Source organism: Engystomops pustulosus, chromosome 5 (genome assembly GCF_040894005.1).
Source record: "Engystomops pustulosus chromosome 5, aEngPut4.maternal, whole genome shotgun sequence".
In the NCBI taxonomy this organism is placed as follows: Eukaryota; Metazoa; Chordata; class Amphibia; order Anura; family Leptodactylidae; genus Engystomops; species Engystomops pustulosus.
In genome coordinates this window covers 35,304,786-35,326,546 of record NC_092415.1, presented here as the reverse complement: position 1 = coordinate 35,326,546, position 21,761 = coordinate 35,304,786, and the positions used below count along the sequence as shown (strand labels likewise).

Below are 21,761 nucleotides of genomic sequence, written 5' to 3'. Positions count from 1 at the left end.
CCAGATTTTGTGCCCAATGGCCCCTACCAATCTTCTTTAAGTTTCAGTTGTTTCATTGACTTGGCTTTTTTAAACTATTTTAACCATAAACTTTCAAGAAACGGTATATTACAAAAGAAGAAAAATGCACAATTTTAAATTGACAAGAGGTACAGTTACCTATCATGAGAATAACCCCCATGTCTCCATATGTCATCTCATCATATGCTGAAGTTGTATCCAGTACTATGAAACCAACCACTAAATGTGTTCTTAATAGAAGTCATTTTAAATAGAATCTTATATCTATAAATCTATTGATATGGAAGAGATACAGGTTTTTATTTCCTATACAGAAACTTGTGATCTTCCTAGTGGGTGGCTGATGTATTTCTGACATGGGTTATAGATAAGGCTTTATGATTCTGTATGTCCTATATTTGCTTGAATGCTTGTTCATCTATGGTGCACTCAATCTTGCTTAATTATTATAAAGCATGCTTAATGTATTTCTTGGCTCACAATGCAGGGAAAAAGAGAAATATGATGAGTGATGGAAGTAAGTCAGCTATGCATGGATGCCTTATTGATTGGCGCAGCCCTGAACGGCGTGGCCTAAAATAGTGCATGCAAAATCCGATTTCATAATACTAAAATATATTGTTCTGGAAAACAAATGTTAATAGATTGTTATGAAATATTTATATTAGGAAGCTGCCGTACACAAGGTAATGATTCACATTTTAAACCTCTTAATATAGAGTGATGCAAAAATGTATTAAAACAGAGAAATTCAATTTATTAAAAAATAGATATAAATTGCCATTTAGTGAGCCATAGGGTGGAGGTAGTCAAAAGGGATCACACAAGTGGGATCTTATCCAGGTGTCTTATAATGTTGAAATAATTAAAGCGTTACAAAGCTTCAGGGGGAGGGGGACACAATATGATCTAAACTCCTAAATATCACTGAAACACGTATACTGTATAATACATTGGAGACACAGTACCAAGTGCACTGCACAAGTAAAGCATATCACTGTAATATGTTATAAAAATAATATAGCAGACTGTATACAAGCAGGGCCGGCGCCAGCTCTGGGCATACCCGGGCAAGTTCCGGGGCCTAGAGCGGCTGGGGGCCCGACATAAGGCTGCACGTAAGGAATCCTATCTAATCTATCTAATCTAATCCTATCTAATGAATCCAAAGTGGGTGAGGGGGCTGTATCTAATGAATCAATAGGGGTGACCATGAGGGGGATGTTTATAAAATAACCACGAGGGGGCTGTTTGGGATGATAAACAAGGGAATATTTTAGGGAACAGGAGACTGTTTTAGTTTCTAAATTTTTAATGCTGCCATGTGAGTTCACTACAAAAAAGCCCACAGAGGCTCTGTCACCCAGGGGCCTTCTGAATCCTGGAGCCGACCCTGCGTGCAGGGGTCCCAACTGTGACACCCAGAAGGGGAGAAAGAGCAGCTGTTCAACCTCTTCCCGCTCCACGATGTTCCAGTACATCATGGAGTGCTTATAAAATTTGAAGGAGTGAGCCCTCTTCATATTGTAGCAAACATCCACCACAAACACCCACAATCAGTGTAAGCACCGATCTAAACCCTCTGACTGCCGCCACCAGCATTTGAAAGGCAGCGGATCATGGGCGCCACCATCTTTGTTTTGGCGATATGTTGCCATGACAGCCTCGACTGTTTAGTTTAAGCTTACCTAGAGAGTCTGAAAAATAGTAAAAAAAAAAAAAAACGAAAAAGTTTTTTTTTTTTTTTAAATTAATAAAACCTAAAAGTTCAAATCACTCCCCGTTTACCTAGAACTGAAATAAAAATAAACAATTTAAATCATAAACATGTTAGGTATCACTGCGTCTCACACAATGTCCATTCTATCAAAATATAATAACGGTTATTCCTTTGAACCCTGGAATGGAAAATAGCTCCCAAATTTCAGAAAAGACACTTTTTTTGCCATTTTGCAACAAAGAACTCTTTGTAATAGAAGATTATTAGTTATGTCCTAGCTTCTGAAGACATGGACATTAAACTAAATGCTAAGCTTTAAAATATGAAATTAGGAACAAATGAAAAAAAAATGATCATGCCATAATCCACAATTACCATTGGATCTTTAACGACAAGTGATGAAATGGATATTGTGTTAATCTCCTTGGTCTGCATTACATTTGTAAACTTTAGATTTCATGATGTTTCAACCGAGCTATAAATAATCTTCAGTTTAAATATTTTAATTATTCATGTTATGCTAATTTATGCAAAGCATGATTAATAATGATTTAAGCATTGTTGTTCTGAGAGAATGATTCTGTCAAATGGAAATGAAATACAAATAATTGTGTATGCCTAGACTCCAGTGCGTGGCCTTTCATAAAGGATCTACAAAAGCTCAACACCTCGACTGAAAGCTCTGAAGTGCTCAGTTACCAACCTGAACCATGGCACGCAGGGGTGGGCAAGGTAATAAAATATAGAGATTGAAATGCAAAGTGATACAAAGCAGACGGATTAAATGAATGTCATCTGAAATGTCTACAGTATCTCACAAACCAGGCAGCGATATCAGCATACTAGCCAACAGCTGAACTCTTCTTTAAGCAAAACTATATAAATGTGGTATTGAAAGGAAAAGGAAAAAGGAAAAAGCTCTAGTTATCCCACAGTAGAAAAAAAGTAATAAAAATTCCATCTCCAAATTTCAAAAGCCCACATTTTTTAATTTGTCTATTGATATTACTTTTCGAGGGCTTGTTTTTTTTTTTTTTACATAAGATGGTGCCCTTATGATTTTCTAGTTCGCCACCATCTTGGTTTTTAGCCAATTTGCTTGACTTTTCATAGTTGTTAGTCTTATGTTTGTCTGTCTGTTTGTTTGTCTTCTGACCTTATTGTGAACAAGGTATGAGTCACAACTATGGCACAACTATAACAACTATAACAGATTGTTGGGATTATACAAGCCCTTTGTTGATTGAAAGTGACTGGAAATTTGGAAAAGTTCTCAGATTGTCAACACTTGCTTTCCCTTCTTTTTCAGGAATATGGGGTTCATCCTTCAAAGAGTTGTAAGCTGTGTAATTCTATAATGTGAGACTTTCCTCTTGTCTCTGAGCTGTGTGCAGATCTTTCAGGATGTTCATTATCCCTGGTATACAGAAGGGCCATGTTGTGAAATGCTGTACACAATGCTCTGCGTTGTGTAATGATTCACCACTGTAATCCCAGGGGTCCATAAAACAGCCGATGTGTTACTCTATACTTCTGTTCACTCGAAAAAACCTATAAAACATTTATTCTAAAAAATGATAACATTTCAATATGAAGAGCTCAAATCAATGTTGTGAAGACCTTAGTACTATATTCTTGCGCCAAAGGTAGTCAGGATCTTGACATGTTCAATCTTTACTAATGAAGCCTGGAAATAATTGTGGTAAACACCAGAAAGACTTTTGTGTGAATGTAATATCTTTATCAGGACATTCTGCTGACCCCTGTGGCCAGGAACTTCTTTGTGGTTTTTTACACTGATTAAAGAAAGTGTGGGAGACACAGTCAGGATTGTAAAGCAATCTGCTCGTAAATCTGGCAGTAGACCTAGCTGTAGTTTTATTCTGTATTGATGGAGATGCAGCTGTTACAGAAGTGGAAAGAAGACTGTTTAAGCATGTACATACTATTCTACGCTATAGAAGACTCTGATTCTCGTAGCCCCTCTCCGCATAGATGTAGTCAGCCACTCATCAATCATTCTTGAGGTACTGCATAGGTGTCCTTTAAAAAAAGAATTTTTAAAAAGAATAATTACTATTACTTTTTGAAGTTGTCCTTGTCGATTGTTTTTGCAACTATGTCAAAGATCCAAAGCACTTGGATAACCTTTCATTTTTTCTATGGATAGGTCATCAGATTAATAATTCATAATTAATAGTTAATAGAGACGTTATGCCATACCTTTGATTCATGACCCTAGAGTGTTTATAATTAACCCTGACAACCTATTATGCTAATTGGAAATGTGTAATGGTTAGTATTACCTTGTCGAATTCTGCCACTGTTCACACAACCTCAGATTCTCTAATCGTTAGTAAAATCACATCAAGACAAAGTAAGGTATAATTTCTCAATCTCTGTGGAGAAGTGATGCCATGCAAGGCTAGGCAGATCTGAGATGCTTTATTTGTGGCACAAAGTATTATACAGAAACCTTCAGTGGGACAGGACCTGGGCTTGGTTACTTAGGGATAAAGTAATAATGTCCATAGTCCATTGGTTGGTAAATCATTACATGGGCATCGCACACAAAGGCTCTGTTTTCACTGGAGTGGGTAATATTCGTAAATCCCTCTTGACAGATTGGCTGAGGGGGCCTTACATTCTTCAGTCAAAGAAGTGAACTTTGATCAGCTTCATCAATAGTCAAACGTCCTCTTAGTTTCCACATTCAGCAAGCATATAAAAAATAAAAACATTTCCATTAAACATATAACAATACTTCACAACCTGGTGCAGGCACCATGGAGAAAGTTGATACTTCCAGTATCCAGTTGAAGTCTGGCCAAATGACCAAATTTGCCACAAGGTAATGACTAACCATTGAGCTGGTGCTTGGGTACCATTTTTTTTGTACTGACTAGAGATGAGCAGAACTGAACTTTCCAATCAGAGTTTGAGTGTATCCTAGGGGGACCTGGACATATTGCTGTATTAGTGGCCGAACAGCCAATCTGGAAAATTTACACCCCTGGCCAAATAACCATGCCCTTTATTTGTCCCCTGGCCAGTTGAAGCTACAGCTAGTTGTCTAGAGGCCAAAATGTCTGCATCACGTAGGACACACCCAAACCAGAACAGAAAGTTCGGTCTCATCTCTAGTACCAATGCCTTACATCAGTGCTCAAATGAGTTTCCACTGCTGCCAGAAAGACACTCTATTCAGAGGTCTTCTCTTATTTCATTTGACTTAAAGACAAACTAAAATAGTTTCAAATATTTTCGAGCCAAAGAGAAGGAATCAAAAGAGCAAAGAGTATAGACTGATAAATAAAGCATATATCAGATTTTTAGTTGTCAAAATAGCTGTCCAGCACTAGCAGCTGGATGGTGTTACGTCCCATATTATGAAGATCCCTTCACATGTTACCATAGAAACCATCCGTCGCTCTCTGTTTCTCCTGCTTATTACCCAATGTCAGGAAGGTTAAATCCACTACATAGAACTCCTCTAGGCTTTTTGTAACAGGTCTGTTTGTTATTTACTAAGCCACCTTTCTTATTTAAGGAGAAGAAAAATGCTGAGGTATGTTATGTGTCTTAAGGGAGATAAAGCCACAGATTAGAAAGAAGAAACTTGTCGGTAGCAATCGTAAACTACATTCCCATACATTTTACCAGCATTGTCAGTAGTTTTTAGTCAAGGAATCATTACATTATACTTATTTTCCTCATATCTTACAGTTTTGTTACTTTTTAGGTTAACTCCTTTAGGACAGACCACAGTCGAGCCACAGTTTCGGCAGGAAGTCTAGGGTAGTCCAGAACACAACTCATCATCTTGAGGCTGCCATGCTCTTTTTCCGCTTGCAGAAGTACCTTTAACAATCATCACAGGATAAATAAATGAATAACTGATATGTAACAATGATAAAGTTGGAAACCAGGTACAAGTTTTGCTTGGGAGAGAGGAGTGCAGAAACTAAAGAAGTGTGCTCCATCTGCTCTGTCTACAGTCTTTTCGGTTCTTCAGGACATAGACTACTCCACCAGACATGGTTGGCCAATCAGTGGTCACCGTAGACCAGTGTTGGTGAACCTTTTAATCCTAAACTAAAATGCATCCAATAACCCATCAATCATATTGGCGTCTTGAAGACATGAATACTGTTGAAAGAAGGAGGGGAACTTTGGATTATCATTATAGGTTCCTCTTTAACAGGTCCTCTTGAATTCCAATAATAATCTGTCTCTATCTACCCTGTTCATCCTGTGCTGAACTGGGCTACCCAGAACTTCAAGAGGAGGCCTTTAGTCACCTAACACAAATTCTGTGCTGGGGTGACGGCCTGAGTGCCAACACAGAAGGTTCTGAGTTATACATCTGGAATCTGTGCCATAGGTTTGCCTTAGATCATGGAGTGTCACTTCTTCTCACGTCACAAGTGACATTGGGAGACAGTATTACTACTACTCCTATCCTGTACATATGGACCCAGACACAGTACTACTACTCCTATCCTGTACATATGGGCATCTCACAGTACTATCACTCTTATCCTATTATCCATGTATGGAGTAAATGTACTGCGCCCCACAAGTATGTGGTGTCCCCCTGACCTCTGATGCCCAAACCAATTAGGTTTCTTTTAAGGCAAATCTGCCCCTAGATAACATAAATATTTTCAGAAGGGAATTTGTCATAGTGGTCACATAGATCAAAGAAGACTGATATCAAGAAATTCAGTAAAAGTATAATTGATTGCCATTTGATACAATTTTAAAGTTAAATCCTGCGCTCAGTCTGTATCAGTCGGATTGTCCGGCGGCACGCCCTCCAATTTGTGTCACATGGAAGCCAGCGCAGCTTTGCCAAAAACTGATCGTGTGCACCACAATTCCAGCACAGACAACAGTTAAATACATTTCCAAGCTGTGCAAATCCCAAAATAGGTGCAAAGTCCGACGAAAGTGAGTAGCACGACCCTTAGTAAATGAGCCCCAATCTTTCTCAATCTTGCACCAAAATCACACTTTATCAGGCTTAATACTTTATAAGGATTGGGCTCTACCATCCACTCTCAACTGATTGACAACTTTCTCCCTATACTGCCCATAGGGATCAATCTGTTAATCAATGGCGGTGTACCCAAATAAATGCAGCTTATGAATACTAAGAATATAACAGTTCTCATTGTGAGAAATGTAGCTTTTGGCTACACTTAATATGAAAACTACTGCAAGAAAAATAGTAAGTGACATCATTCTTAAATTGATAGGGCAGTATAATCCCGGTGACAGATTTCCTTTCTATAAGGCAAACTGTATCCAATTATATTTCTTACATGCATAAGTTGGCACACAGGTAGGTAACAGTCAGAATACACACAATGTCTTATATTAAACATGCAGTAAGAACAAGCATAGTCAAGCATAATTGCTTATATATACACAACATATATTATTCATCCGCATTTTGGTGTCACATGAATATTTCTGACTGCTACATTTTTCCAGTCTTACATTCACAACAGTTGAAAAGCTACTTACCACTCAGTGGGAAATGCTCATTATCTTTCACAAAAGAGCAGTGGTGCCCGCTCCGGCATGCCCCGTTTCCTCAACACTCATGATCCCCTGGAACAGGTAATGAGCTTTGTTGTTTAAAAGGCTTAGCTTTACTCCTTTAACAATTCAATACGGATACTAAGGGGATAAATTAAATTTGCCCATGAAGCAAAGCCATTAGATATTACAAAAAGTCTAAAATCTTTTCATGCTTTTCATGAATGAATCATACAAGCTGCTTAAGGTGACCACAAGGAAATCATCATGTGAAGCTTCAATGAGATCCGTACTGTTAGGTTTCATTATTTGCATATGCGATGATAACTTAAGTCCAGGAGTGATAATTAGGACTATGGTCTCCTGTGGTTGGTGAGGATACTAGTTTTGTTGAGCTTGTCAAACTAGGGGAAACCATTCTGTTACTGAACTTTTCAGAGTTACTCTTTATAAAGAAGAGCTATGGGACGCAGGCAAATGTATATGCATCACCAGTTACAGGCTTAATTTAGCCTTCTCTCTACCTACAACACTGTCACTATTAATAGTGATAGCATGCAGTATACTCCGACTAGACAGCTCCTATTATCCTACAGAGTACAGTGATTCTCAATATAAAATACAGTAAAATAACTTCTTACATCTTCTTACCGTCAGAACTTTTAATTTATTTAGCCAATGGAGCTAGATAAGATTCTTTTTTCTTCTTCCATAATAAGCTGTTATTGGTAGCATTTGGGGGTATATGTAGCTATTTAATCACTTTTTGTAAAATTTTTTCAGAGACCGGAAAAAAATTATATCAGTAATCCACTTGAAAAAGAAACCCACCATTGGGAAACTACTTCCTGAACTATTTTCCGATGCACATTTCCCCTCCCTGCAGAAGCTACATCCCGTTTTTGCCTAATTCTGGGATGCTTTAAGGTAATTAGTTTCAGAGGCAACTGGGGGGGGTGGGTGTAGTAGCCTCATAGCACTCTGTGGCCGAAGGCTTCTCCACGCCCCCAGTAACCATTTCATACCTGCCTCCTGTCCTTCTGCTGGAGTCGCGCCTGCTTATGGTGAGCACTGTGCTTGCCCAGTAGTTCTGTTTTTCAACAGTCGTGACTTTCCTACAGGGATACACAGAAAGGTTTACACAAGCTGGGTACTTAATTTAGACCCTTTTTAGGTTTATTCTTATCATCCACCTTGGCATCTGAGATGTGCTCACCTATCCTGGCTTTAAGGGGGAATATACACTCACCGGCCACTTTATTAGGTACACCTGTCCAACTGCTCGTTAACACTTAATTTCTAATCAGCCAATCACATGGCGGCAACTCAGTGCATTTAGGCATGTAGACATGGTCAAGACAATCTCCTGCAGTTCAAACCGAGCATCAGTATGGGGAAGAAAGGTGATTTGAGTGCCTTTGAACGTGGCATGGTTGTTGGTGCCAGAAGGGCTGGTCTGAGTATTTCAGAAACTGCTGATCTACTGGGATTTTCACGCACAACCATCTCTAGGGTTTACAGAGAATGGTCCGAAAAAGAAAAAACATCCAGTGAGCGGCAGTTCTGTGGGCGGAAATGCCTTGTTGATGCCAGAGGTCAGAGGAGAATGGGCAGATGGGTTCAAGCTGATAGAACGGCAACAGTGACTCAAATCGCCACCCGTTACAACCAAGGTAGGCAGAAGAGCATCTCTGAACGCACAGTATGTCGAACTTTGAGGCAGATGGGCTACAGCTGCAGAAAACCACACCGGGTGCCACTCCTTTCAGCTAAGAACAGGAAACTGAGGCTACAATTTGCACAAGCTCATCAAAATTGGACAGTAGAAGATTGGAAAAACGTTGCCTGGTCTGATGAGTCTCGATTTCTGCTGCGACATTCGGATGGTAGGGTCAGAATTTGGCGTCAACAACATGAAAGCATGGATCCATCCTGCCTTGTATCAACGGTTCAGGCTGGTGGTGGTGGTGTCATCGTGTGGGGAATATTTTCTTGGCACTCTTTGGGCCCCTTGGTACTAATTGAGCATCGTTGCAACGCCACAGCCTACCTGAGTATTGTTGCTGACCATGTCCATCCCTTTATGAGCACAATGTACCCTGTAACATCTGATGGCTACTTTCAGCAGGATAATGCGCCATGTCATAAAGCTGGAATCATCTCAGACTGGTTTCTTGAACATGACAATGAGTTCACTGTACTCAAATGGCCTCCACAGTCACCAGATCTCAATCCAATAGAGCATCTTTGGGATTTGGTGGAACGGGAGATTCTCATCATGGATGTGCAGCCGACAAATCTGCGGCAACTGTGTGATGCCATCATGTCAATATGGACCAAAATCTCTGAGGAGCTTCCAGCACCTTGTTGAATCTATGCCACGAAGAATTGAGGCAGTTCTGAAGGCAAAAGGGGGTCCAACCCGTTACTAGCATGGTGTACCTAATAAAGTGGCCGGTGAGTGTAGTACTACACATATATTGTAATCTACAAATAGTCCACAGCCAAATTAACAATGTTCTTAGAATTACAGTCAATTAACGTATGTATGTTGAAATTTTAGCCAGCATATGTAGATAAAAAATTATTTACCGCCTTGAAACACTACTAAAGTGCTGCCTTTTATTTGTTTTTTGTATTTATTAGAAGTTTACGATGGTATATCGGGCTCATTTACTAAGAGTTGCGCACTGTTCACTTTCGTCTGGCTTTGCACCTTTTTTGGGGATTGCACGGCTTGGACAGGTATTTAACAGCTGTCAGTGCTGGGATTGTGTCACACATGATCAGTTTTTGGTGCACCTGTGCTGGCTTCCATGTGACACAAATTAGGGGCGTGCCGTCGAACAATACGGCTGATTCGAAGTTTAAAATTCTGTCGCGGGCCAAGCACTTACATGCACCAGGAAGAAGATAGTGAACTCTGTCGGACCTGAGCGGCCAAGCGGCAGATGCAGGATATTGGGTGCACGATCTTAGTGTATCGCGGCAGAGCGCATTATCGTCAGGCAATGCACTTTTGATGAACTCTGGGGACGGAGTAATTAAATGTGCCCCTATGTTTGCTGGCACCCATTTCCAACAGAGGATTAAACAGTATTTGGTTGCAGTGCTGCTCTGGACTCTTTTCTATCTAATTATCTATCCAATATGATTATAATTAGTTAATCTCTAACTACATCCATACTCATTCTCCTGCTAAGGCATTTAGATATCCTAGAAAAAAAACATTTCTATACAAATTCCCCTATAGGAATAAACATCCATGGTGATAGCAGCGGTTTCTTGCTATCCACTCTCCTTATTTGCTCTCTGACATAATCAGCCCGTGCTGCGATGTTCCTTTACTATTGTTAGATTTAAGGCTGAAGCTAGACACAGCGAGGAGCACTGTGGAAAATATATGAAAACTAAGAAGTTAGTGCTACACCTACTGACTGAGCTGTAAAGAACAGCAACAACTCCAGGAATGTGATGGAGCTTAGATTCACCTAGACAGATCCTTTCCATTATGCCCTGAAATGGCAAATGTATCCATAGACTATCTATCTATCTATCTATCTATCTATCTATCTATCTATCTATCTATCTATCATTTATCATCTATCTCCTATTATCAATCAATCAATCTATCTATCTATCTATCTATCATCTATCTATCTATCTATCTATTTATTGATCTAGGATATTAGACATATCTTCCTGATGATTAAAACCAACCATATCTAAAAGATTTATGCTGGATCTGTGATATTAGATTTACCTGTGTGCAAATATCTACCTATCATAACTGAAGAATAGGATTAGGTGAAGACTTGGTCATTATCATTCCAGACAGCAAATTAAAGCTCTAGGAGTATTTGCACAAAATAGATTTGTAGGTGTGATATTAAATGTTATTCTGCACAGTGAAGACCTGGCCATGGTAAGTCAACTCCTCCAGTAATTCTTTCTTTGGTTATTAGCCCTGCGGGTAAGTTTCCCAAATGTTCTGAATATTCCTTGTGGATCTCCAATGTTCTATGGGGCTTGTTTAAATACTATTTGACCTGAGGGTTTATGTCCTGACTCCAACCAGTGCCTTAGTCTTAACTTCTGAATATGATGCTTATACTGATCTCTAATTGCCTACTAGGATCTGTGTGACCAAGTTTTAACTTTCTTCCAACTAAACATCCATCAGGGAGTGTATTAACCTAATGTTGTTATTTACTCTATTTTCCCTTACAGAATGTATGGGTTAAGAAGAATAAGAGGAGACCTTATACTCACATTAGTTACTGTAAGTCCCAGCTCAATTGAATCTGTTTCACGATTCTTCCATTACTTACAAGTTCAACTTAACTGATACAGTTTATTGGGACTTAAGAATAAGACAGGACAGTGAGCCCTATGCTCCAGCTCCCCAACAGCCCTGCCTGCTTGCCTCCGCGTATCCTAATGATACAATACAATTACAAAGACAGTCTCTTCCTAGGTTATTAGGAAAAGATGTCACAAGACAATCAAATGGAAAAACACAATACAGGGTAGGAAACAGTCTGGGTAACAACTGAGAAAGCATACAAGGAACAGAATCACGTGTATAAAAGAGGAGTCACTAAACAAAATCCAAGAATCAAATAGAGAAGGAGCAAATACAGAAGAGCAGAAAATGACCTGGCCAAAGAATTTGACCAGCAAAGAATGAGCTGCGCTAAGGAGGAAGAACTCTGCCTCCGGTGGTAAGAACAGGCACTCACAGTCACATGGCGTTAACCGTTGCTGGTTCAGAGTCTGGCTGCGAGAGACGGGTGTGGTGAACACGATTCAAAGCCAGTCAGTAGAACATAAGTCACACTGTCAGATGGGAGGAAACCAAAGGAACAGTCAACTTTTCCTCATCTAATTTTGTGAATTGAGGAAGACACGGACACGAATGTAATACTTTTTTCCTGTGGTTGCCTTTATTTTATCCTGATATCTACCAATCATGTTCTGACTGTGATCTGTCATACCATACAACAATGGTAGAGAACCCAAAGTAGAGAAATATCTATGGATATTCTGAGCTGCATCGAACCTCAAAGTAGATGGTCACCAGCAGAAGATCTTTTACCAGATTGCGGTAGATATTTTTTTCTGTGTATTATGCAGATGTTGAGTGAACATATAATCGTCTACCTGCATGTTCCTAATGACCATGTGCACTGCACGATACTTAATGGTCATGATGTATCCATTTACTATTAGCCACCCCCAGAAGGTTAATGAATCACGTAATAAATTACATGCAATCTCATAATTGCTTCACAAAACATGGAATTCTAATACAGCTCCTTTTCAGTGTAGTAAAAGAACATCGCTGGTAATTGGCAGTGGGAACTATAGCTGTATATAGAAATGCCTATTCCAAAATGTAAATCTGAGTTGGTTTTATTCTTTGTTAGATTTTATTCCCTCTATCATATTCCCTAATCTTGTAGAATTGTTCATAGACCTGACTTTATTATGAGATTAAAATAAAAGTTTCTAAGAAATTGTTGTGTTTGTTACAATACAAGTTACAAGTGAAATAGGCTCAACCCAAAAGGAATCTTTACTTTACATGCATAAAAAGGGAACTTGTCATCAGAAATTAACATGATAAGGTTTATTTTATGGTCCAGTGTGATGTCATCATCTAAAAAAATGGATAAATTGATTAATACGTTTCTTCCGTGATACAGTGTTCATACCTAAACAGTGATTAATATCATAATTTTCTGTGAGATTTTTGATCATCTAAAAAAAACAACTTTGAAGTGAGATGTAAATTGGTTGTATAAAGTCAAGGAGGAGGAGTGTTGAACACTGAAGTCAAGGTGGGGAGCGCTGAACGCCTCTTCCTCTGAGCCTGATATCATGCAACAGACTTCAGGAGATCTGGTTAGCGAGGCCTCGGGATGTAGGACAATCAGTTAGAGCGAAGGGGCTTCCTGAGGAAGAGAGAGCTTGACTTCAGTGTTAAAATCGCTTCCTCCTTGACTTTATAAAATTAATTTTCACCTCACTTCGAAGTTGATATTCTGGATGATGCCACCGCACTGAGTCATGAAAGAAACACGATCTGGAAGGTGTTCAGCTGCTTGACAACATACTGCTAGTGGTTTATTAGAACAATGACAAATAGAACTAGGTCACAGAATCACCTGTTCTCTGCCAATACAGACAAAATGAGTCACCAACCAATTACAAATAATGAAGGAGGGGGTGGAGGCAATCTAAAAAATAACATTTATTAATGACTCTAAAAAGTCCAGTATATGGACAGCAAACCAAATTAGTATAAAACCAATGCACTTGTGGCAAAAACCACAGACCAGTCTATCTGCCAATACATATTAGACTATGTTGAAAAGTCACAAATGTGCATATGTGATCCACAGGGCGGGCAATAAACAGAGTGAATCTTACCCGTCTTCTTAAGGTAGAGGAGCTCTGGGGCTACAGGAAGTAAACAGAGATGACAGGCCAGAAAACAGATACCAACACTGAATATATTGTTCTTTATATGTAGTGGCTGCGTGGCATGCCCGGTTATGCAAGCATGTAGAGAAATCTGTAGGTCATTCAACTGTAGGTCATGTTGTATTATCTACAGGTCGGTTTGTCAATTGGTCTCGAATACATTAGTAAGAACATATCTGAACTACAAAGAAAGATAGACGGCTATATCTGGGATATCAGGAATAACAGGGACACCCCAATTGCAAAGCATATGAATACCTACCATGGGGGAGACCTCAAAGCTATACATTTCATGGGCATTGACTCAGTCACCCCATAAGAGGGGGTGATAGGTGCTGCCCCTCATACATGCTTATTACGTAGTGGCCCCCTTTACCATTGTAGTGTGGGCTTGCACTCTGCACCCCTCCCCCTGATAGGTGTAATGTGGACTGGGGGTGTGGTGTTCGGAAAGCGGAAGGTTTAAAACCACCAGATGGTCCCATTGGATGCCGCCCCCTCCTTCTCTACACCACTGTGTTGGGCTGTGGATCACTGTTCATTACCCCTGGCTGTCCTTCAGTTTATTCCAAGAAAAAGAAGGGCGGGTAAAATAAAACCATAATATTTATTCCATATAAATGCTTAAAAACATGAAAACGCTGCACAAAAAATAGTTGACGCCTTAGTCGTAACCTTGTTACAAATGGGCATAACACATGTTTACACAAGCAACGGGAAATGACGTGGGAATTTTCCTTTGTGGGAATCCCTTTGCTTCCCACATCATTTCCCGTTGCTTGTGTAAACATGTGCTATGCTCATTTATAACAAGGTTACGACTAAGGGCAGTGGTCCGTCCGAAAAGCGACAACTACTTATATATTTTTTGTGCAACGTTTTCATGTTTTTAAGCATTTATATGGAATAAACATTATCGTTTTATTTTACCCACTGGAGCCACCCTTCTTTTTATTTGGATTACTTACCTGAAGCAACTCAGCATCTCCTGCTCCGTGCAAGGTCTCTCATTTCCCTGCTCCATGTCATCGTTCTAGTGTATGTGAGGTATTTCCTGCAACCATCCTTGTCAGAATGGCAGCTATTGGGTTTTAGGGCAAGCACAGCAGCAGGGATTTCTAGGTGCATTGTTGGTATCCGATTCCTGGTCTGTCATCCCTCTTTACTTCTTGTAGCCCCAGAGCTCCTCTACCATAAGAAGACGGGTAAGATTGACTCTGTTTATTGCCCACCCTGTGGTTCACATATGCACATTTTTCTCAACTTTTTAACATAGTCTTATATGTGTTGGCAGATGGACTGGTATGTGGTTTTTGCCATGAGTGCATTAGTTTTATACTAATTTGGTAGAGAGTAGAGACAACTCATCTGTCAGATTTCACACTGGATGGAATGGAGCTACCTGCAAAGTATGAGAACACAAGAAGACAAATGGAGCACACATTGTTATAAAACCAACTCCAAATATGTATATCTGATGTGCCTTCTTTGGTTGTATGTTAGTAACCTTTTGGGTGCACTGGAGTATTTGCACAATTTCTTGCACCTTTTTCCAGCAGTTTGCCAGAGTTCACTCTGTAGTTACCTGGCTTGCGCCTAATTTGTCTTTGTATTTCTCCTGCTTCCGGATGTTTGCGCCTTATTTAACATTAATTTGCAACTTTATGGGCGCAAATAATTGCGCAACGACACACTAATCCTGACCATACTTAGTCAAGGCAATAGTACGTTTTGTAGCAAAAGAAATGTGTTTTTTTTTTTTAATTTGCCCCTAATAAGGCTAAAAAAAACCTGCATCTGACAAAGAGCCAAAATGACAAAGACAAATGAGGTACAAAAAATAGGTGCACAAAAAGAGCTCAGGAAAAGAAATAAGATAAATGACCCCATTATATTGTCATCAGTATAGATAGATAACGGTATATATATATACACAAACTGTATACTATCTACACACCATATACACATACCGTGTCATAATCCTGGTGTACTTTTGTTATTGACCACTAGTGGCTGCTGTTTCTCTCAGTCTTATTGTCCTGCCCTTTTGCTCCTCCCCACTGGAGGTATATTGACATCACATATATAAACACACATATGGAGCATATACGAATCACTTATATGTTATATATAAATTGTACAATCTGCAGCATAATATGTATATAACGGTGCACACCCTACACTCTTTAGTGTATCTCAGTGATGGCCAACCTATGACACGCGTAGCCATTTTCAGTGACACGCGGCTGCTGGAGAAAAATTGCTGTAGTGCAGTTTTCTGGGGCCGGTCGGGCCGTCGGCCGGTGATGTGGTCTGCAGCGAGCGGCTGCATCTCAGTCAGAGAGATCGCAGCTGCTGCTCCTGTCCTCGCGTCCTGCTCTGCGGAGGCCGCGCAATGACGCCAGAGTGGGGCGTGGAGACAGAGCAGTCCCAGCTCGCAAAGACGAAACCTATGCTGTGCCTGCGCAGGAACATCTACACAGGAGCTGAAGCGGCCTGAAGAGGAGTAACGGAGGCTCGTGGTGTCGTTGGAGCCTGTGTCAGTTAGGTAAGTTAATTTATTGAGTTGAGCTCTGCCGGGCTGGGCTGTGATGTACACTGCTTTGGGGGGCTCTTCTCAGGACACAAATGTCCTTAAAACTAGCTGTTCGCCATCACTGGAATAATTCCCCCTCCCCCTCACTTATCTTAGTTCATGGCACCCCACACAAGTTAAATAACAGCAAGACCAACAAAAGAAACCAACTGACAGATTAACAAAGAAGTCACTAAGCAGGTAAGTTAAAGAACTATACATATTTGTTATTTAAACTCTAAATATCACAAAATAAGTTATTTTTTTCTAAAGGTGACACACCACCCGAGTTATGGATGTTTTTTTGGCGAATTTTGACACACCAAGTTCAAAAGGTTGCCCATCACTGGTGTATCTGGTCGGATGATGGGGCTCTCTGACACTGCTATGGCTGCTGTTATGGCAGTTAGCGCTGTAGTTACGCCCCTGACATCAGCTGTTGAGTATTGTAAGTACTTCGCATCTTCGCATTACTGCACATAAATGCACAAGGCAGGAAAATCCCTTTAAATGGGTTGTCCCAAGTTTTCAAGTTATAGGTGAAAATTTGTTGATCCATGGGGTTTGACTGCTGGAACCCCCATCAATCATGAAAATGTAATCCCCAACAATATCCAGTAGGGAGTACCCATTCACATAGGTGTAGGGAATAGGACATACATGTCTTCTGCAGCTCCATTCAACAGCATGGGAGTGCCAAAAGTTGCTGAGCACAGCGCTTAGCTATCTCCAGCACTCCCTTTCACTGTCAATGCATCCTGCTGCTCCAGGAAATTACCTAATATCCTGCCCCCCACACTTACACACACATTACAAAATACATGAGCTAAAGTGAGCAACTCCTTTAAACATTTCTCCCTCCTCTGTTGTGCTGTTCAACATGACCCTCTCCTACAGTGAAAACGCTCAGGGCACTTGTTACTCGTGGTCCAAGACTGGTGCATAAAGCTCTCATATGTGAGATTCCAGGAGCTGTCAATCAAGACCATGTACTGGGCTTGGGACCACCCACTGAGCATTCGCAATCCCATTTACACAATTAGACCCCTCTCAACAGACATGAATGTATAATCATTGCCCAGCGCTATAACTACTCAGAAGAGAACCAACAGATTCCATTTAATAAATCTGCCCCAATAAGCAATAGTTAATAGTAACTGGAGCATTACCGGACACTGATCATTTCATCATGGGTCTGTATTTCTCACAATATGGAACGTTCCTGGGTCTTTTTAAGTATTAACATTCATCCCAGAATCACTAATTCTATCACTTTCTATCAATGTCAGAATCCTCCGGATAATCCTGGAATATGCTGCCACCAGCTGATTGTCCTCTATAGACACATTACTCATACAGTATGTAGAGATTCTGTTTATAGATAAAAAACATGGACTGTATGTAATGTGTTGTGATCCAGGAGCATCCTAAGAATAAATCTATAGCGCCAGCATATGCCGCAGCGCTGTACAGATCATGGGGCTCATATACAAACAGAAAGAGACATTGCAGAGCAGTAACACGGTCAGATGTAAACTTCACCAGAGCAATGGAAAGCAGCGTTACTAAGAATAACTACTGCCTGCCATCACAAGTCTACACTGTGCCTTGTATCAAGTCCATTGTGCTTAATAGAGACTGGCACGACCAGGTGTGCCCCCCAGCTGCCTGGTAATGTATGCACACCCTGGCGTGCACGCTGATACAGGAACATTGCAGAGAGCTGCATCTCTCCAGCCTGGACTTGTATGTAGCTGTTCCTCCCCCCTCCTCACTCCACACACACACACACACAGCATCCTCAGCATCAGCACCACCATCAGCAGCAGCGGCTCCACAACGTGCCAGTGCCTGGCAGCTGCAAAGACACAGCAATCTGGGCAAAACTTGTGCTGGACTTGTATCAAGAGGATGAGGCTCTGCCCCATGTATTAGGACTGCAGGACCCACACCTCCTCTTCTTCAGCAGCAGCATCTAATCTCCGGCATCTCACTACCTACCCCCCTGCACCCCCATACTCATCCCACCTCCTCTGCCTGCAAGTCAGCCTGGCTCCAAGTCACGTGTCAGTGCCCAAGGCAGACACCAAGAGAGAGAGAGAGAAGCTCCTCAATCCTCCTTGTGCCACCGCCATACTGTATTTTACTCCTAATAATCCCCTTTTTATTGCATCCCTTTACTCCCACAGGGTGAGTACCTTCTCGGTGACTTCTTGTCTTTTTTTTTTTTTTTTTTGTCTTGTTTTGTTTTTTTTTCTTTTTGTTTTTTTTTTTCTTGTTATGATTTTTCCTAGAACTTGTATAAAGATGGGAGCTGGGGCATGCTTTTTAACCCTGAGTGCAAGTTTTTCTAGCAGGCTGGGTACTAGAGAGAGAGGTGCTGCATCTGGGAGTTGCTCTATGCAACTGGTTTCCATTGAGGATGTGAAGTAGATGTATTGCGCTTTAAAAAAAAAAAAATTTTTTGCCGATCCTTTTTCTATCTCTAGAACTCTGGATTGCGTTTTTGGCTGCTTTGTCTTCTTTGCAATACAGTGTTTCCAAGAGTTTGTCTTCTTCTTCTCCTTGCCACCTTCTCCGGTGCAAGATATTCATTTTATTTTTCTTTTCTTGAACCCTGGCAAAAATTACCAAAAAAAAAGCACCATTTTTATTGTTATTATTGTTTTATTATTTTTTTTATTATTATTTTTTTCTTTCCTCTAATTTCCAATTAACCCTTGACAACTTTTTCTTAAGAAAAGGTGATCATTTTTCTTTTTTTTTTTATTCTTACCTTCTTCACTCATTCAATTGCCATTGACTTGTGATTATTTGATTTGTCCTCTCCTGAAATCATCTTGAGGTATTTATATGTCTATCTGTTTTGTGAAGCTATTTACATTTCCCATTGATGGCAGTGGAAGGTTTTTTTTTTCTTTTTTTTTTTTTTCCTTTCTGGAAAAATGAAGTGCGGTTTGGTTTCCTTGTCAACAGAAGATGAAGTGAACATCTGAGACGCTCACAGTGCAGGTACTTCATCTCTTGAAGGCGTTTCCACTGTTTGCAATCAGAAAGCAGCTTATAGCAGCATTTTACTATACCGTATGTGCATATGTATGATTATTGTGGGGCTAATAGTTTTGCAGTGTGTCTATGTTGCCTTTTTTTGCCACTTGGTTTCAATGTTTATTTGTAAGCAACAAGAACATGTGTTTTCCAAATAAGTTGAGACTCTTTCTGGACTTTGCAGCTCATTTCACTTTACCAGTCAAACTATCTAATACCAACCTAAGACTAAAGTCCATGCCATAAACTAGTATGGGGACAACTTTTGATTTTGTATAAATTGCTGTAATAGTCATATAACATAAATAGAATGGAAACTGCAGCCTAGAGGTGTTGAGAATAGTTGACTTTTCGACTTTCGGGAACTAATGGGAATGTGTACATATATTAAATGGACTTGTAAGTAAGTGTGTCACTATTTGGCTTTGTACAATGACACATATCTGTTTCTCTATAGAAATGTAAGTGAACCCCCCTTGTGATCTAAGTTTCTAGTGCTAACTAACTCAGCTCTGCTACACAGATGTTCACAGATACTTGTCCTCCTCTTCTAACATGTGTTTCCCTAATAAGTTCAGACTCTATTGATTGGACCCGATTTGCCAGCTGATACCCTCTGCCGCTCTATGAGTAACGTGCTTGTTATACATAGCTACAGAGTTAATGTTTTGTCTGTATAAGTTGCCTTTAAGTTCATGTATTATAGACAAAATGGAAATTGCCTTCACATGGTAATGTATCAGGATAGTTTATGTTTGAGATAGTTGACAGATAGTGAGACTTTTGGAAAGATAGATAGGTAGATAGATAGATAGATAGATAGATAGATAGATAGATGATAGATAGATAGATAGATAGATAGATAGATAGATAGATAAGTCCAGCAGCACCATAGCAATAGCAAACATTGTGGGTGCAAATCCCAATCTGGTCTTGACACCCCAGGCAATTAAACTCCAAAGAAAAAATGAGACTACACTCCAAAACTTGGTGTAAAAAATGGATGGGTGCTTTATTTACCCAAGTGCAATACTTCAGACCCTGTTCAAGATCCTTTCTCAAGGCTTGAACAGGGTCTGAAACGTTGCACTTGGGTAAATACAGCACCCATCCTAGATAGATAGATAGATAGATAGATAGATAGATAGATAGATAGATAGATAGATGCCTCTTCATTGGACCTATATATGTGACCCTTGCCAAGGAATCTATGATTTTGCGCTCACTGAGGGCTGTGCTGTTATGGACTTTCCCATTGTTTTCTTTCTTGATAGATAAATGACTGTAGCGGGGCCACGTGTGTCCCTATTTGGTGTAAGTCATCTGGTTCTCCAAAGACATGAAAGTGATGTTGCTAATCTAAGTTTTATGATGCTAAAAGACTGCCACATCTCTGCTACACAGATATTTCATATAACATATTTCCATTATTTCCAATATCTGCTGGTCAGAGACTCCATTATTAATGACATACATCTAATGTGTCAGCGTAGTTCTATGTCACTTAGTAGTTATGGTCCTGCAGGTGTCGGTGACATTGCTGAGTTGATAGTAACACAACATTATAGTCTAAGTCACTATGCTAAGGCTCTGTGTGTGTAAAGCATCAGTCAACAAGGAGATGTTGTTGCCCCAAGCGTTTCCAGTAAAAGAGAGTGATGCTGTCATATCAGAGGGTGACATGTGACAGACGTGATGTAGATCAAGACAAATAAGGCTAAATGCATTCCCTTTATGATGGGATAGATGATGGAATATTAGAGATAATTAGAACAATACATTGGATGACAGTAATGATGGGTTATCAGTTCAGTAAGTCAAGTGAATAAATGTATCAGCGTCCTGTGATTTACTTAATTATGTCATGTTATTTGCAACCTGGTTGGATGGATGACAGGATCTGAATTGATCTACAATACATCCGATCTGGCCTATGCTGAGTTGTAGGTACAACTTATCACATAATAAGGTATCTGAGATAACTTTACTGCTCCAAACTTCAGATGTAACTACTGGAATCTAATACAGGCAGTCCCCGGGTTACATACAAGATAGGGTCTGTAGATTTGTTCTTAAGTTGAGTTTGTATGCAAGTCGGAACTGTGTATTTTATCATTGTAATCCCAGCCAGAATTTTTTTGGTCTCTGTGACAATTGGATTTTAAAAATGTTGGGTTGTCATAAGAACCAAGATTAACACTAAAGCTTCATTACAGACACCAGTGATAACTGTTACAACTGATCATTGTAGCCTAGGACTAAAGCACAATAAATTACCAATATCCAGAGGTCCGTTTGTAACTAGGAGTCGTATGTAAGTCGAGTGTTCTTAAGTAGGGGACCGCCTGTATATGGATGTGT

General features: G+C 40.0%; 1 protein-coding gene and 1 long non-coding RNA gene across 4 annotated transcripts in view; one reads left to right on the top strand and one right to left on the bottom strand.

The window, feature by feature from the left end:
* Window positions 1-3,560: 3,560 nt before the first annotated feature.
* On the bottom strand, window positions 3,561-16,757 carry LOC140133977 (uncharacterized). The gene is made up of 5 exons (XR_011855999.1): window positions 16,676-16,757; window positions 8,314-8,403; window positions 7,274-7,360; window positions 5,466-5,602; window positions 3,561-3,784 (listed from the first exon to the last, which is right to left on the bottom strand). It is a non-coding gene; the product is annotated as an uncharacterized lncRNA (long non-coding RNA).
* Window positions 16,758-18,142: 1,385 nt separating this feature from the next.
* Window positions 18,143-21,761, top strand: part of RALYL (RALY RNA binding protein like) — a 423,906-nt gene continuing 420,287 nt past the window's right edge. Inside the window, exon 1 of one of the 3 annotated variants that reach the window (XM_072151628.1) lies at window positions 18,143-18,542. The gene's annotated coding sequence lies outside the window, so the exon portion shown is untranslated. Of the gene's footprint in view, window positions 18,543-19,303; window positions 19,365-21,761 lie in introns of those variants that run through there. The other 2 variants (XM_072151625.1, XM_072151626.1) reach the window with 2 other exon arrangements.